The 14773-nt window shown below is 46.3% G+C and overlaps 1 pseudogene; it reads left to right on the forward strand.

The window, feature by feature from the left end:
* Nucleotides 1–8909: 8909 nt before the first annotated feature.
* Nucleotides 8910–9083, forward strand: LOC142558702 (U2 spliceosomal RNA; annotated as a pseudogene).
* The last annotated feature ends 5690 nt before the right edge of the window (nucleotides 9084–14773 follow it).

A 14773-nucleotide genomic window follows, 5' to 3' on the forward strand; every position in this document is an offset into this window, starting at 1 on the left:
GACTAATTAAATAAAAGATAAATTAATGGAAACGTTATGTTATGATATTTCGAAAATTGTAACACTTGTTGTGCTGTTGTTTGCTTCAGAGTGTTACATGCTTTGGGTGCTGCAGCCTTTGTCAGCCAAGAATACTGCCGTTTGCTGCAGCACCTGAGACAGCTGTATCTCTCAAACAACAAATAAATGAAATGAAATGAAAATGAAAGTGGAATAAAGAGCAACTTCGCAGGTAGGCAACAATCCCACGTCTTCGCATTACGGGCGCGATGTTCTAACCAACTGAGCTACCGCGGCACCGTTTCCCCATCCACTTCGTTGCGTGTGTTAGCCAGCGCCATCCCTCACAAACCTTGGCGACGAACGTTAGGAGTAGAGCATCGCACGCGTAATGCGAAGACGTGGGATCGCTCCCCATCTCCGGCAAGTTGTTCTTTCATCCACTTTCATCGCCATTAATTTATCATTTCTTTAATTTAATTAATAAGCACGAGTAGTTTGCCGTGTGTGTTGCTTGTTGCCTTCGTTGGCTTCTTAGAATATGATGAATAAAAGTGGGCCCTTCAGTTCACCCCCATTCTTCTTGTTTGATAAATATTATCAGCCTTTATGCTTCTCCTAAAATGTTTAATCTTTTCTATCTTCTGCTACCGCCTTATATACGTTCACTAATCCTCTGTTCATAATTAGGAGCGTGGAAAAACTTCTTGCTTGCAAGGCAAGCAAACACTGCCGTGAGTTCTTCCTGTGCATTACTTTTTAGACAAAGATAAATGAAATGGTCAAATGCAACTGCCGAACATGTGCGCGCGTATAGCGTTATAAGCAGAATGATGGCATTCGAATAAGCCCCAGTTCAAACCTATTGATTGAAGGGTCGCTTTCGTGCTTTGGTAAAGCGAATGACATTCTTCACCTACTCCAGACATATTGTGTCTCTCCATGTACATAGCCTGTTGACACGAACCAGCGAAAGAAGTTGTCTACTAGATTGGGCCACTCGGTATGTGCTGGTTGCCGTCATGCCTTATTTTTTCCCCTCATATTCATTCGAATTTCCTCGTTGGAGTGTGGTCGTCTCGTCGTCTTCAGGCCATCTTGTTGAACAGTCATCTCGTTTTCCGCGAGGAATCATCAAAGTTTTAGAAACGTCATTACATTGTTGTCATGCCTTAGTCTTCCTCGTTGCACTTGTTCAATTGATCATTGCTACTAGGTAATTCTATCGTCTTACCTCCTCGATGGTATTAGATCCTCAGTTTCATTTTCGGAATGTTTTGACCGCTAGCGCTACGCCGCGCCCCACTTTGTAAGGGTACTACACCGGGTTCCCTTTCCCCTCTTTCGAAATACACCTCAATCTTCGTTTGATCTTCGCTAAAGGACGCCCTCATTCTTCGGCGGTGCTCTGAAACCCTGCCGTTATATCAACTCTGTAGGCCTTCCCCCTCGGCCGGCGTCGGCCCGATGCCACTTCACTACATTACAGTAGGCAATGCTACATTTTGGCAACGAATTGAAACGTTGTGTTCTAACGCAGGCATGGACGACGCCAAATCGTCCCTTGCTGCTGCTTTGCCGGCTACTCACATGGCTTTGTCCGGCGTTACGACCGTGGCATTCGCGCCGTCGCCACCTCCTTTGCCTGTTTCGCCCGGTACAGATGCAGTACCCTGGGAAACATGGAAGCGCTCGTTCCGGACCTTTCTACTGGCGACGGGAGGCAAGTTCTTGCAGGCCGGCAGGAAAAAGGTCGTTTTGCTGCCCTACTTGAGATTTGAGAGTCAACGCCTTTTCTACGACTTAACGTCGCAAGCGGACCGCGTCACTATACAGTTCCAAGATATCATCCGAGTGCTGGACAAGCACCCCGAAGACAGCATCATCAGCCTCCTCCAACGAATTATCTTCAGGGACTGAATACAGCAAGCTGCAGAGTCTTTTGAAGGCTTCGTCATTTCGTTACCACGTTTGGCTCCGGCCTCCGCGTTCGGCGCACGACAAGTCGCTAAACGACCATATCCTGGTGAGCCTTCTCTGTGAGGGACTAAGGCTGCCGGCCAAGGAAGCCCAAGAAATTGGGCGAAGTGTCGAACTAGCACAGAAGCAACTCCAGGTATTCAAGGGGTACTCAATGCAGGGCATTTCTTCTCAGCGACAAAATGACGTCACTGACCGTCGCATCCCTTTCCCGGGTGCTCAAAATGGCGGTTCTCGCCAATCTCCTTCGTCGGCCACACGGGGTCAAGCTGGCACCCGACAGCATGGCGCTTCGTAAGAATTTCACGAGGCCAGTCAAGACGCCACAGTCCATCGTTGCAGATACAAATCAACTGAACACATAACAGGATGCAGTCTGTCCGGCCAGGAGTGTCACACGCCGCGCTTTCAAAAAACTGGGACAATACGCTTCAGTCAGTTGTTCGCGGAACCAAGCCCACCGACCATATCCTGTAAGAGCTCATATCATTTGTTCGCCTGCAGAAATAGAGTCAGCAATCTAAACTATAGACACCTAGCCACCCTCCGACAATTCACGCCGAAGTGATCGTGGCCGACACATCGCTCACGTTGCTCATCGACACAGGAGGTACAGTTTTCCTAATGAGCGTCGGCTTGTACTGCGAGCATGTTCAAGATTTTCTTTTGTCTGCTTCGAGCCGCCGACTCAAGAGCTATTTGCAGCAAGAAATATTACAAGCAGAAATTTTTCTGCTGTGTTCAAATACCGCAATACATTTGCAAGGATCACGCACAACGTTACTGATCAAAGCACTTCCCTCCTGGGCCTAGATGCTATCCAAGCGCTGGGCATTGACAAGCAGGGATCTTCACTCATTTGTCATCAAGTGCCAGGAACTCCAGCTGAGCCAGGCGCCAAGACATCGTCTCTGCCACAGGACGCTCCAGAGGAATTTACCCGTCTTTTCTCAGGATAATCTGCACTCGTAATGGGCTTCATTTCTGACATTCGACAGCGACATTCGGCAAAACTAGCAACTGCAAAGCTTCGTCCTCTACCCCTGGTGCTCCACGAGCAAGTTGCAGCTCATATGCATCAATTGGAAACAGCTGACACTATCAAACGTGTCTCAGCGGACGAGTCGATTTCTCCGTTAGTTGTGGTTCAGAAAAAGCACATTTGCACTCGACTTTGCGTCGATCGCCGGGAACTCAGCGAGGCTATAGTGGTCAACGCTTTTCAGCTACCGAGAGCTGATTAACATTTCCATGGACTGATTGATGCCACTGTTTTCGGTAACTTGAACTTACAATCTGGTCCTGTTAGCCGAGGAAAGCCGAGATCGTACAACATTTATTACTCATGATGATCTCTACCGCTTTAAGTGAATGTATTTCGCTTTGGTATCAGCAGATGTCACCTGCCTTTAATGACTGTCCGGGTGCGTTATGTTACCTTGATGAGGTACTCGTTTGGGGTTGTAGCGAAGCCTGGCGATGACCGGGCGTTGCCGGCAAAACAAGAGGCAGGCGAGGCGTGACATAGGCGTTAGAAAGAATATAAAGGTCAGTCTGAAGGGGGTACCCTTGCAAGAAGGCGGTGTCCTAGGTCTTTCCTGTTCTCGCGATATTGGTGACCCCGGACCTTTCACGTAGCTGCACCTTCCGATAGCTCCTCGACGGCTCAGCTCCACACGCTGCTCCTCTTTCTATCCCTGTGGCGTACTACGCTATCAAGATGCCGCCATACAGCCACAAGCATCCTGACATCTGGTTTCTTCAGCTGGAGGCCAGCTCCCAGGCCCCGCACGTAACCACTCAGCACGCCTGCTGGGCTCACCTACTAGCAGCCCTACCTGGTGACGTTGCCTTCCAGGTACTTCCTGACCACACCTCAATCTCCGACGGCCTACGACACACAGGAGGCCACTATCTTGGAGCGCATGGTTCTTTCCGAGAGACGCCGCCTGGAAGAGCTCCTATCAATCACAGAGCTCGGCGATCGTCAGCCATTCTAGCTCTCTCGACATATGCAGCCTCTACTTAGACCACAGGCATCCACCTTCGATGAAGCACTTCTCCAGCAGCTATTGCTCTACCGCCTCCCAGTTCCAGTCCAAATAGTACTATTAGGTGCATCGGAACATAGCCTTTCTGCTCTGGCGTCTGAAATGGTCGACAAGCTCGGCGAGCTATCATCTCCAAGCCAGGTTGCTTCTCAACTGACCGTGGCCGAAACCGAGAACGCCAGGGTTCATCTAACTCCTTCGCGATCGTTTACAAACCGGCATAGCTCAGCAGATCCTTCGGCCGAACAGCACGGTACTTTGTCAACAACTATCAGATCGACAAAGAGGGTTATTCGACAACTCTCGGATCTTGTCGCTAATGCACATAACGGTATGTCCACCAAACCAGGTGATCGTCGTACGTTTCCTTCTAGGTCACAGTCACCGGCTGGCCGCCGGTAACCGATATGGGTTACCGATAGACTATAAGAGTTTCAATATGGATGCCGAGAGAAGAGAAGCGCAGTGAAGGATGGCAAAAAACGAGGTGGCGTGATGAAATTAGAAAATTTGCAGGAGTAAGGTGGAATCAGTTGGCGCAGAACAGGGGTAATTGGAGGTCCCATAGAGAGGTATTCCTCCTGCAGTGGACATAAAAATAGGCTGATGACCAGGACTAGTAGCTACCGACTACTTCTATTATTTCGGTCCTCGTGGCCATGGCCACGACGAGGATCTAGATTCCATTACCGAATCCAGCATGGCTGGCCAACCTTCTCCGGTTGCTCCATTAGCCTTCACGGTGCAACGTGCAGTACCAGAGGCATTTGCTGCCTTCACGAGTATTCGTCTTTAACTGCGTCCCTCGACTGGTCTGGACCAGCGCTTCACACCTGTGGCTTCTCTCCCATCGCCTTCATTCTCACAGCCTTGTCATCAAAGTCGCCAAGCGCGACTTTGGTGCTTCTGCTATCGAGTTCCTCTGTCATCTTCTGAGCAACGAAGGCATGATACCTCTTCATTCCAAAGTCAAGGCCATCACCAGCTTTCCTCGCCTCACTTCAATGCGGCAGTTGCGACATTTCCTCGTTTTTTAACATTTTCACATGTTATTTTTTCAGCTTTGGGCTCCTAAAATCACTTCTTTGGAAGCTTCCCTCAACATCACCTTTGCTGTGCTCACAGCCGACAGACAATGCTTTCACGACGATTAAAATGTAACTGGCCAATGCTACTTTTGCTGGTATACCCAGCACCCGAGGCCCCAACTGCACTCACGGTTGTTGCGTTCCGCATTGCCGTCGTCGGCGCAGTGCTTCAGCAATACATGGCTGGCATTTGGCATCCACTGGCTTTCTTCTAAAAGATTATCAGAAGCAGAGACAAGGTGCAGCACTTACGGCCGCGAGCTTTGTCAGCTTGCCTATCCGTCAATCACTCCCGCAACTTCATCGAAAGCTGTCGTTTCGCCCTGTTTACGGGCCAGAAGACCCTAATCCACGCCCTCTGCTCTGGAATAATTATATGCTCCCCTTATGAAATAAGACAAGTGGCTTGCCTGGCCGAGTTCTCTGTGTAATTTCAAAACGTCAAAGGAGCAATAAATATTCCAGCAGACGCGCTGAGCTGAGTCGAAATTATTGAAACTACGGCTGTTTTGCAAGAATTGGCGATCGTGCAGCAAAGCGACAAACTTCTGCACCTCAGAACACCAAACCGCTTGAACTTGCGACATTTTTCGTTCAAGGGTGGTGCGCTCCTCACTTCTGACGCGTCCACTGGTTGCTATCGCCCTATCGTTCCGCATTATTTCAGACGCCGCACCTTTGAATAATTACGTTCTCTCGCTCACCCTGAAATAAAGGTTTCCCAAACACTCGTCGTTCAGCGCTACGCCTCGCCAGGTATGAATGTCGACATGCGGACATGAGCACGCTCTTCTTTGGCTTCCAAAAGGGCAAAGATACATCGCCCCATACAAAGTCCTCTACAGTCATTCCGCTCGCCCACTGAACTTTTCCAAAATGTTCACAACGATATCATCTGATCCCTCCCTGCATCAAAACAGCATTACTATGCCTTAAGTATGATCGACTGTTTTATGCGATGGCCTGAAGTGACGCCACTTCTGGACATCACGGCAGAAACTGTCAAGATAATCTGATAAGCGCATGGATATCACGATTCGGTGTCCCAGTCAAGATTACAAATGATAAGAGGACGACAGTTCGAGAGTAAAGTCTTTTGAGAATTTAGTAACCTCCTCAGCATACATCACGTCAAAACGACTGCGTATCACCCGCAAGCCAACCGACTTGTCGAGGGCCTACACAGACAACTCAAGGCGGCACTCATGGCCACTCGTCAAACTGGGTTGATGCCCTTCCAGTGGTACTTTTGCGTCTCAGTGTTGATTTTAATGAATATTTGCAGAGTTCAGCAGCCCAGCTTGTTTATGGTACCACCCTGCGTCTTCCGGCGAAATTCGCCCAGCCGCTCTCCTTCTCCATAACCTAGGATGCGCCCTCCTCCACCCGACGACTGCAACACTCGTTCACTGCGCTGTGATCCATGCAGCCTCGCCATAAGACCACCGAAGCACTCTCCACCTTCAAGAACTTCACTAGGAGATCCCACATTTTTCTGCGGACTGACATCACTCGGCTGTCGCGGGAACCTCCAATACGGCCCCATATCTTGCTTTAGACAGCAAGCCCAAACACTTCACAATTAACGTCGATCACTAGCCAACATTTATTTCCAATGACAGACTCAAACCTGCTTTTGTTGATAACAGCGCCATTCACAGTTTTCACATTGCCCGTTTTCTCTCCTTCCTACTCCCTGGACACCACCTTCTCCAGACCCTCGGCGTAACAAACTCGTTCATGGCAGAGTGCATCTCTGCAGGCGGGGATCCCTATTGCGAAGTCCGGCCGCGGAGAGCGTGGTGCGGCAAACCAAGGATAGGCAGGAGAGGCGCGAGCAGGTTGTTCGAAAGAAAATAAAGATCAATCTGAAACGATAGTCTTGCAAGAAGGCCGTGTCTTAGGTCTTTCTTGTTCTCGCCACAGCGTCATACTCAACGTGACCACGATAGAAATTTGAAAGGGTTCTTTCTAGAATAAGTTGCAGTTGAACCATAAGTGCGTTCCGAGTTTCCCACAACTAACTTTCCTAGGACATAATTTCTGCAAACGGCATGTCGACAATGGAATGGACAACAAAATCACTGTGATTGTTGAGGTTCTAACGTCAAATGATAAATATGCGCTGCATTCATTTGTCTCACAGGACACTCCGGTAAATTCGTCACGCACTATGCTGAATTGGTAGTCTTTCTTAGGAAACTTCCAAGAGAAGCGCAAGAGTTTGCCTAGGACCTACTCCCTGCATTAGACACTGAAGCTAGCTTCCTGATGCTTAACGAAGTGCTTGATTCGCGTCCTTTAGTGTGATTGTTCAAACCGCACTGAGCCATCATTGCAACGGCGGACGCTTGAGACGTTGGCTTAGGAGTCGTCCTTCTGCAAAAATGATGAAATGAGCTGTTTCCAGTGGCTTTTGGGTGCCATGTTCTAACCACCACAGTACGAATGTAGTCAGTACGCATTAATCGGAGGTTAAAAGCATTAGCCAGCCTTTTTGCTTGTAAACATTGGCACATTTATTTGTGGGGTCATCGGTTCACGCTTTAAACTGTCCAACGAGCTCTGTTTGCATCGCTGTCTTTCTAAGGGTGTGGTCATGCCCCTATTAGAATTTCTCGATGAAGCGCTCGACCCTTTTACTAAACTTTAACATAGAGTACTGTAAGGGTGGCCATAACGTAACAGCACCTCGTTGTACCAGCACCATGCGTTGTAGCGCTTTTCTGTTCCTCCTGAGACAGAACGAGTTCAAGAAATAGTGTCATTCATCACTGCATAGAATACTAAAGAGGAGTTTCGAACAGCTGCACGGGCTGACCCAGTTTGTCAGGGCTTTAAAGACAGAATCGTCGGTGGGTGGAAAAATGCTGCTGAGCTTCCGCCAGAATAAAAACCATATGCATCACTGCAGTCCAAATTATCAGACGGGGACATCTCTTCCGAAGAGAACGCATCATTCTTCCAGTTTCACTGCCTGAAAAACTTCAGTCGTTCGCTCATGAAGGTCCCCTGGGCATTACTATGACAAAGCGCTAACTCCGAGGCATGTACTGGTGGCCTCAGATAGACGGGCAAGCTCGTTCACAGCTGTTATTTATGTGAGAAAGAAGATAAATATGCCAAGTGAAGTCCTGTTTCATTCAAGCCAGTCGAATGGCCTCTAAAGCCATGGAAAAAAAGCTCAGTGCCATTTCATTTTGTGAAGCTGGATGACCAGCGAACCTGTGTATGTTGGACTCTTAATGGCTAACTCCCCATTTTCCGCTGTCAACCGCCGTACGCACATAAATGAAAGGCAAGTCACGACTAGTCGCTCCTTCACGATGTTGAGCCTCGGAAGATCCTGATGCAACGGGGGGTATATATACCCATGTACTTTTGCAAAACTTGGCACGACAACTTTTGCTAATGAATTGTGGAACGTAGAAACGAGTTGGACCTCACCGGACTCCTACGGTAAACGCTGCTTCTTCATAGTCAAGGCGATCATGCGTTGGTTGGCGTCCCTGAGTGCAGTAATGGTTGTGAAGTCACTCGAAAATCACAGGCGGTCACAAACAACACTGGTCACATCAAATTGGTTCCCCACAAGCTACATACTTTGGTTATATTTGTATATATATTCGAGCGAACGAAGGGACGTCTCCCCAGGAGCTGGAGAAAACTAGACACGCGTGTCGTTTCGGCGGGACCGCCGGATGGGTGAGTGGAAGGCGACGAAAGGAGATACGCAAGCAAGCGCTTCGGACGCCGACAAAGAGAGGGCGGTGCGAACGTAGGCATGGCCAACGCTGCTTGAAGCGTAGTACCTCTTCTTATCAACTTAATATTGGATAGGGGTTGCATTTCGGCCCAATATATTAAACTTGCTTTTGTGAGTTAGCGGAGTGCTTGAAGACTGCTTCATCTCCGTCGCGGGTCAGGCCGGTATTGCACTATCTGCGGGATCGGCCCACGTTTTTGGTCTACAGACGTCGATCCACTGCAAATTAGCCATATAGAGCTTCGCTGTAAAGTGGCGCTAAGCATGATTGGTCCAGTTGATCAGGGTTTTAACAGGCTCGTTTTTCTGTAGCCCTGGTAGATTACCACTCCAAGTGCCCTGAAGTTGATTTCTTCAATCACATGTGAAGCTGTTATGCTCTCCCTAACCTTAGTTTTCAGTCAAGGAGGGTTTCCTGATGCTATTGTGTCCGACAATGCACCACAATTTGTTTAGGCAGAGTTTCAAAGCTTTCCGAAAGGAAGGGAAATCAAGGTGACTCCTTTGGTACAACTCTCGATCAGCCATTGGTTCCGGTGATTACCACCATGTGCTTCAAGCCAGGCACCCTCAGGAAATGTTTTCCTGCACAAACGTGATTGTTTTACACTTTTGCTGACAAAGACTTAACATTGCAAGCAAGGGTGGCATATCAGGCACAGAAGTATGATGGGGCTTTCTGTAAGCATTCACGCAGCGGACGTGTTCATTTCATATGGTGCTCAAGTACTGATTGGGGCATCTGTCTCCTTCTCACGCGTACCTCAGTCCAGTGAGTACGAGCTTCAGTAGCAGATGCAATGGATTCGCGCACTAGATGGTCGCTTATACGATACACCCCTTATGCTCTGCCCTTTATTTCTCCCATTCTCCATCTGTTTTACTTGTTTATTATGTTGGTCACCTCTGTGAACCTCCAACTAGCTCAGCGCCTAAATAGGTATGTACTTCAATTAAGCAACTATAAATTGAAGCACTTATATTGGCCATTGTCACTGATATGCAGCACACAGGCTCAAGCAATGGCTGCACCGTAGTTTCCTAAGTTATTGTTACTAAACTTTGAATGTATGCAACGCAGAATATAAAAAACAGATTCTCATATTTCTAATATGGCCGAGCCCCCTCCGCTTTTTGTTAACCCTTTGAGGACCGATTTTTTTCGCCGTATGCGACAGCCCACGGTCGATTTTTTATTGCAGATTCCAATTCTTCTGAGGGACCTATTTCGAAAAAAATTTAACTTCATTTTTCTAGGGTGATCGTAAAGTGAGAAAAAAAGATATTTTGCATTGGTATGTATGTACCATTTATTCATGAATAACAACAATAAAAAGGAAGTATAACAATTCAAAATTTGATGCATTGTTATACTTCAAAGCTTAGAATATGCCCACACGAGAATATTTCGCAACTCTCAAATGTTCCTGCTATTACACTAACATTTACGTCCATAGTGTAATCAAACTGTGTAGGTGACCGCAATCAAGCAAATTGTGTGGTTGTGTGCCCGTCAAGAAAGCCAAACGTGTCACAAACTTCCGCTAATGTTTATCTTATCACGAACCAGAGGCAATTATATATCGCGAGTCGCCCCCCCCCCATAATAAAAGAAAAGGAAATGCATGCAGGGCGGCATCATTCCTATGCTCGCTCTTGTGAGCACTTCACGAGCGAGGAACAAGCGGCCGCCCTTTGAGCGATTAGTAATGAGATAGCCATCAGTTTTGCGAGAGCAAGAAGCCGAGACCGCCCGTGGAACAAAACCCAAATCGCCGCCCGCGAACGCGTGAAGGGTAGTGTATAGACGTGCCGGAGCAAACTAGCTCGAAAAGAAACGATGCAACACAAACTGAGAGAGGGAGGCGCGAGAAAATATTCCCTGCATTCCCGATAGTTGCAGCACATGCGAGAAAAGAAAAAGTTAGGAAATAGGTGCGCTTTTTAAATGTACCGACGGAGCCGTCAATTACGGCATCGACCATTTTGGACTAGTTGGCGGTGCTGTATATTTACGTCGTTGACCGTGATAGGGTTAATAAAATAAATACATCCAGACCAAGTGACGCAAGAAAACAGGAATTGACACACTAATTTCATTCAACTACCTCCTTTTTAAAGGTGTAGCAATATTATTTATTTGCATTGCGTATTGTTGCTCACGTTTACATTTTAATTTGTTTATTTCTCATGCTCCAAATAGAGCTACAACAATTCCCTCATCCACAGTTATCAAAGCTTTATAGCACCGTTGGGTGTTCTCTGAACCGAGTATACCTGGCACATTGCCCAATTTCTCAATACATTTTCACAGCTGCTTTTAGCATACTTATTTTCTCATTAAAGGTATCATTTTTCTTGTTACCACGTTTAAAAAGCTTGCGGTAATGTGCACCTCACATGACAGATGAGTGCTTTGTAGTGCTAGAATGCTCTATCGTAGAGTCTATCGTTCTGTGGAGAAGCTGTACACTTTGATGTCCAAGAAATGCCGCATCAAGCATTAGTGTTTGCTATTGCGCTTTGTGTTTACATCTTACCAATGCACAAGTTGAAACGTTTCAAGGCCGTTCCTGAAAACTATAACAAGCACTTACCGCAAGCCATTGCCTGTATATGTGTTCTTGCTGAAGAAAATACAGGGATACAGGCATAATTAGGCAAGCAGAAATGTGGGTTGGCACACTTCATTGTAAGCACACATGTTTTCATTATAGAGCTGCTGCTATACTGCGAAAACCTGTGTTTTTAATAAAAGTACACCGGTCTACTCCATCACTCCATCCTGTACCAGGAAGTCTAACCAAGACGTGTTCGCACTGTGAAAATAAAAACGAGCTTGAAAGAATAATCTATAATAATTTAAGCACACTCAAGTAAACAAAAACAGAACAAGGCAAATCTCCCGAGTAATATTTACCTTTGAGAGCAAAGCTTCTATGGCACAATGATGAACCCTTATTCCTCCGGCTTTTTGTGCTGAGAGAAAACATCAGAGCGCATGTGTTCTGTCCTATTTCGTGTATCATTCACCATTTCAGACAAAATAAAGATGTCGTCTTAAAGTGCCCAACTGTATCTCCATCTCCATTGATCTGCTCTTACACAATGATACCTACAGTTAAAGGCTGTAGTGATGCTTAGTTGGAATGAACCAATACCAACTACATGCACTGTGCTGTTGAGCATGGCAGTATAAGTTAGGTTCATGCACGACACCTTCATGTACTATATACATTTCGTCCTAATTATAAGCAAGAAAAAACAAAATGAAGGTATGCAAATGAGGATGTTTCCTAATGAGCTATGCAGAAGTGATCTCCCATTTGCATAGAAACCAAGCACAACTGCTCCGAACGAGAAGGCAACTTATACAGCATTTCATTTCTAGGAGCTCAATGTGGTGAAGGTTTTTCTGAATTCATTGTAAAAAAGTCTGGATAATTAAATAAGAGATATTTAAGAAGACCTCTCCACGGGCTGGTAATGCTATTAGTAGCCTAGAATTATCGAATGCACCCTATCGATGGTCTCCCAAGCTGACGCTGCTGTGTAGTTGTTACTGGAAATCACTGAATGATGTCCAAGGCAAACTTGAGCAAAAGGTGGACAAAAATTACTGCGCTACCAAGAATGTACCAGAGGATCCAAGAAAGTAGCTAATTGCCAGCATGGACTGGGACAAGGGCGCTTGGGTCTAGGTGTGCACATCTAACACTTGCGTGTGGTCGTTTTGAAGATATCTTATACTTTTAGGTTAGTTCATGGATTCAGGCAAGCACTATAATCCATTTTGCATCCTGTCTATGATTAAATACTCATACCCAGGCAACCACAGGTCTATTGTTTGGCGCCCCACTTCTTCCCAGAAAACTACCCCACTTAAACCTGTTCACAGGGACTTCACCTCAACGTCTGTTTACTTGGGCCATCCCGCTTGCTTTGAACATGACAAGACCACTACTTAAATAGAAACTCCTTGCGATGTGATCTCATGTACGTCGTCTGCATCTCTTCTCCAATCTGTTTCAGGGATGGATGCACGAAAGAACTAGGCTGTAAGAAAATATAGCCATGGCGGGCGGTTCTTTTGTCCGATCTTGTTTGCGCTCTTCCTTCAAAGACCAGCTTATTCGAAAAACAGCTTTGCTGCAGCTCCCTCGCCTCCCCATTTAATCATCACCTGCGTTTTTTAATAAGACAAATAGCATCACTGCACAGAAGAGCACCTCTTCAAGTTACCCAACACCATCCAGTTCAGCTATGCCTGCATGCGCACACGTTTGCCTACATGCCTTCCTGACATGAAAGGACGCGTCGTCGTCCGGCTACTGCGTGATACCGGGTCTTTTGATAAGAGCACAAACGAGAAAATAGAAACTAATGCAGCAGTTGACGTGTCAAAAGTTTTCAAGTGTGATAAGCGGACCTAACGGTTTTCGGCAACATCTTTCGTCACCAACCACGCTTCTGACCCAAAAAGACATTATCTTAGATTCCTTTGAGCAGAAACTTCTCTGCCTTGGCATATTTATTGATTTTTCAAAACTGCTTGACCGCATCAATCACACAATAATGTCAGCTAAGCTCGAGCGCTATGGCTTTTGCGAGAAATTCCTTCAACTCATTCTGTCTTACTTATGTTCAAGAGTACAGCAGGTAAAATCAACAACGGTTCATCAGATTTCAGGCACATCTCTTCAGGCGTGCCACATGGTAGTATTTTGGGACCACTACCGTTCCTCCTATATGCTGATGACATCGTCTGCATAAGCAAGCTCCCAACATTTCTGATTTACGCTGATGACACGTCTTTATTCTTCAGAGCTGCACATTTGTTAGATCTTGAGCAACAAGGCTCACATTCTTTACCCCCTCTTCTAGAATGGTATAGATACATATTTATATAAACATTGCAAAAAATGGAAGCAGTGTTTTCAGGCCTCTCAATAAGCTGCCTCACGTGCCGCTACTTTCGTTATGGATATGTTTGTCACTCATGCGATCAGTTGCAGCAGTCAGAATTGTAGGTGTCAGCTTCAGTGAAAGCTTATTATGAAATGATCACGTCGAAACGGTGGTGAACAAACTTTCAAATGCTGTCGGTATTTTGTGCCGACTGAAGTAATTCATGCCGAAGCTTATTAAGCAAATGTTGTCTAATGCACCGTTCTCTTCTGTCGGTAATCACTGCTTTCTGGTTCGGCGTACCACATTTTTTACCAATACCAACCGCTTGCATCTCCTTCAAAAGAAAGCCATTCGAGAAATTGTGAATGCGCCGCGACTAGAATACACTGAGCAGATTTCTAAGGTACTTGGTATAGCCCGCCTTCCCCGCTTGTACGAAATTTTAGTCTTCTGACGGTATAATGCAAGGGTTATGAAAAATGTATGTGTTATGACACAGGTGTTCCCATTAAAACGCAGAGTGGCTCAGCACTTAACACGAACTAGTTTGAAATAGTTTTTACCTAAGACCCGTACTAATTATGGTTGTCAAATGTTGTGCCACACTCTCCCGCATTTGCTAAACAGGGAATCTCAATCGATTCACGTATAGCTAAACAATGCCAACTTATCCTGTGTCTGTTATCCGTTATTCTTTTCTGAAAATGTTATCACGCTGTTTTTTTTTATGTTCTCGTGTACCACTGCCAAGCCGCTGTAGGATACGCCGGCCTCGTCACGCCTTCTGATTGGGCTTTTGCCGGCGCACCCAATATCCGTATGATGGTAATTAAATATGTTATATTGTACAGTACCTCAATAACTCGCTCAATAACTCTGAACCCTGAAATCGGCTTTGGCGCAATAACTTGTGTTGCGCTGTGAAGCATTCTCAAGTATATTGCGATGAAGCATACGGAAAGGGAAGAGGGGCCGTA

Source organism: Dermacentor variabilis, chromosome 9 (genome assembly GCF_050947875.1).
Source record: "Dermacentor variabilis isolate Ectoservices chromosome 9, ASM5094787v1, whole genome shotgun sequence".
NCBI lineage: Eukaryota > Metazoa > Arthropoda > Arachnida > Ixodida > Ixodidae > Dermacentor > Dermacentor variabilis.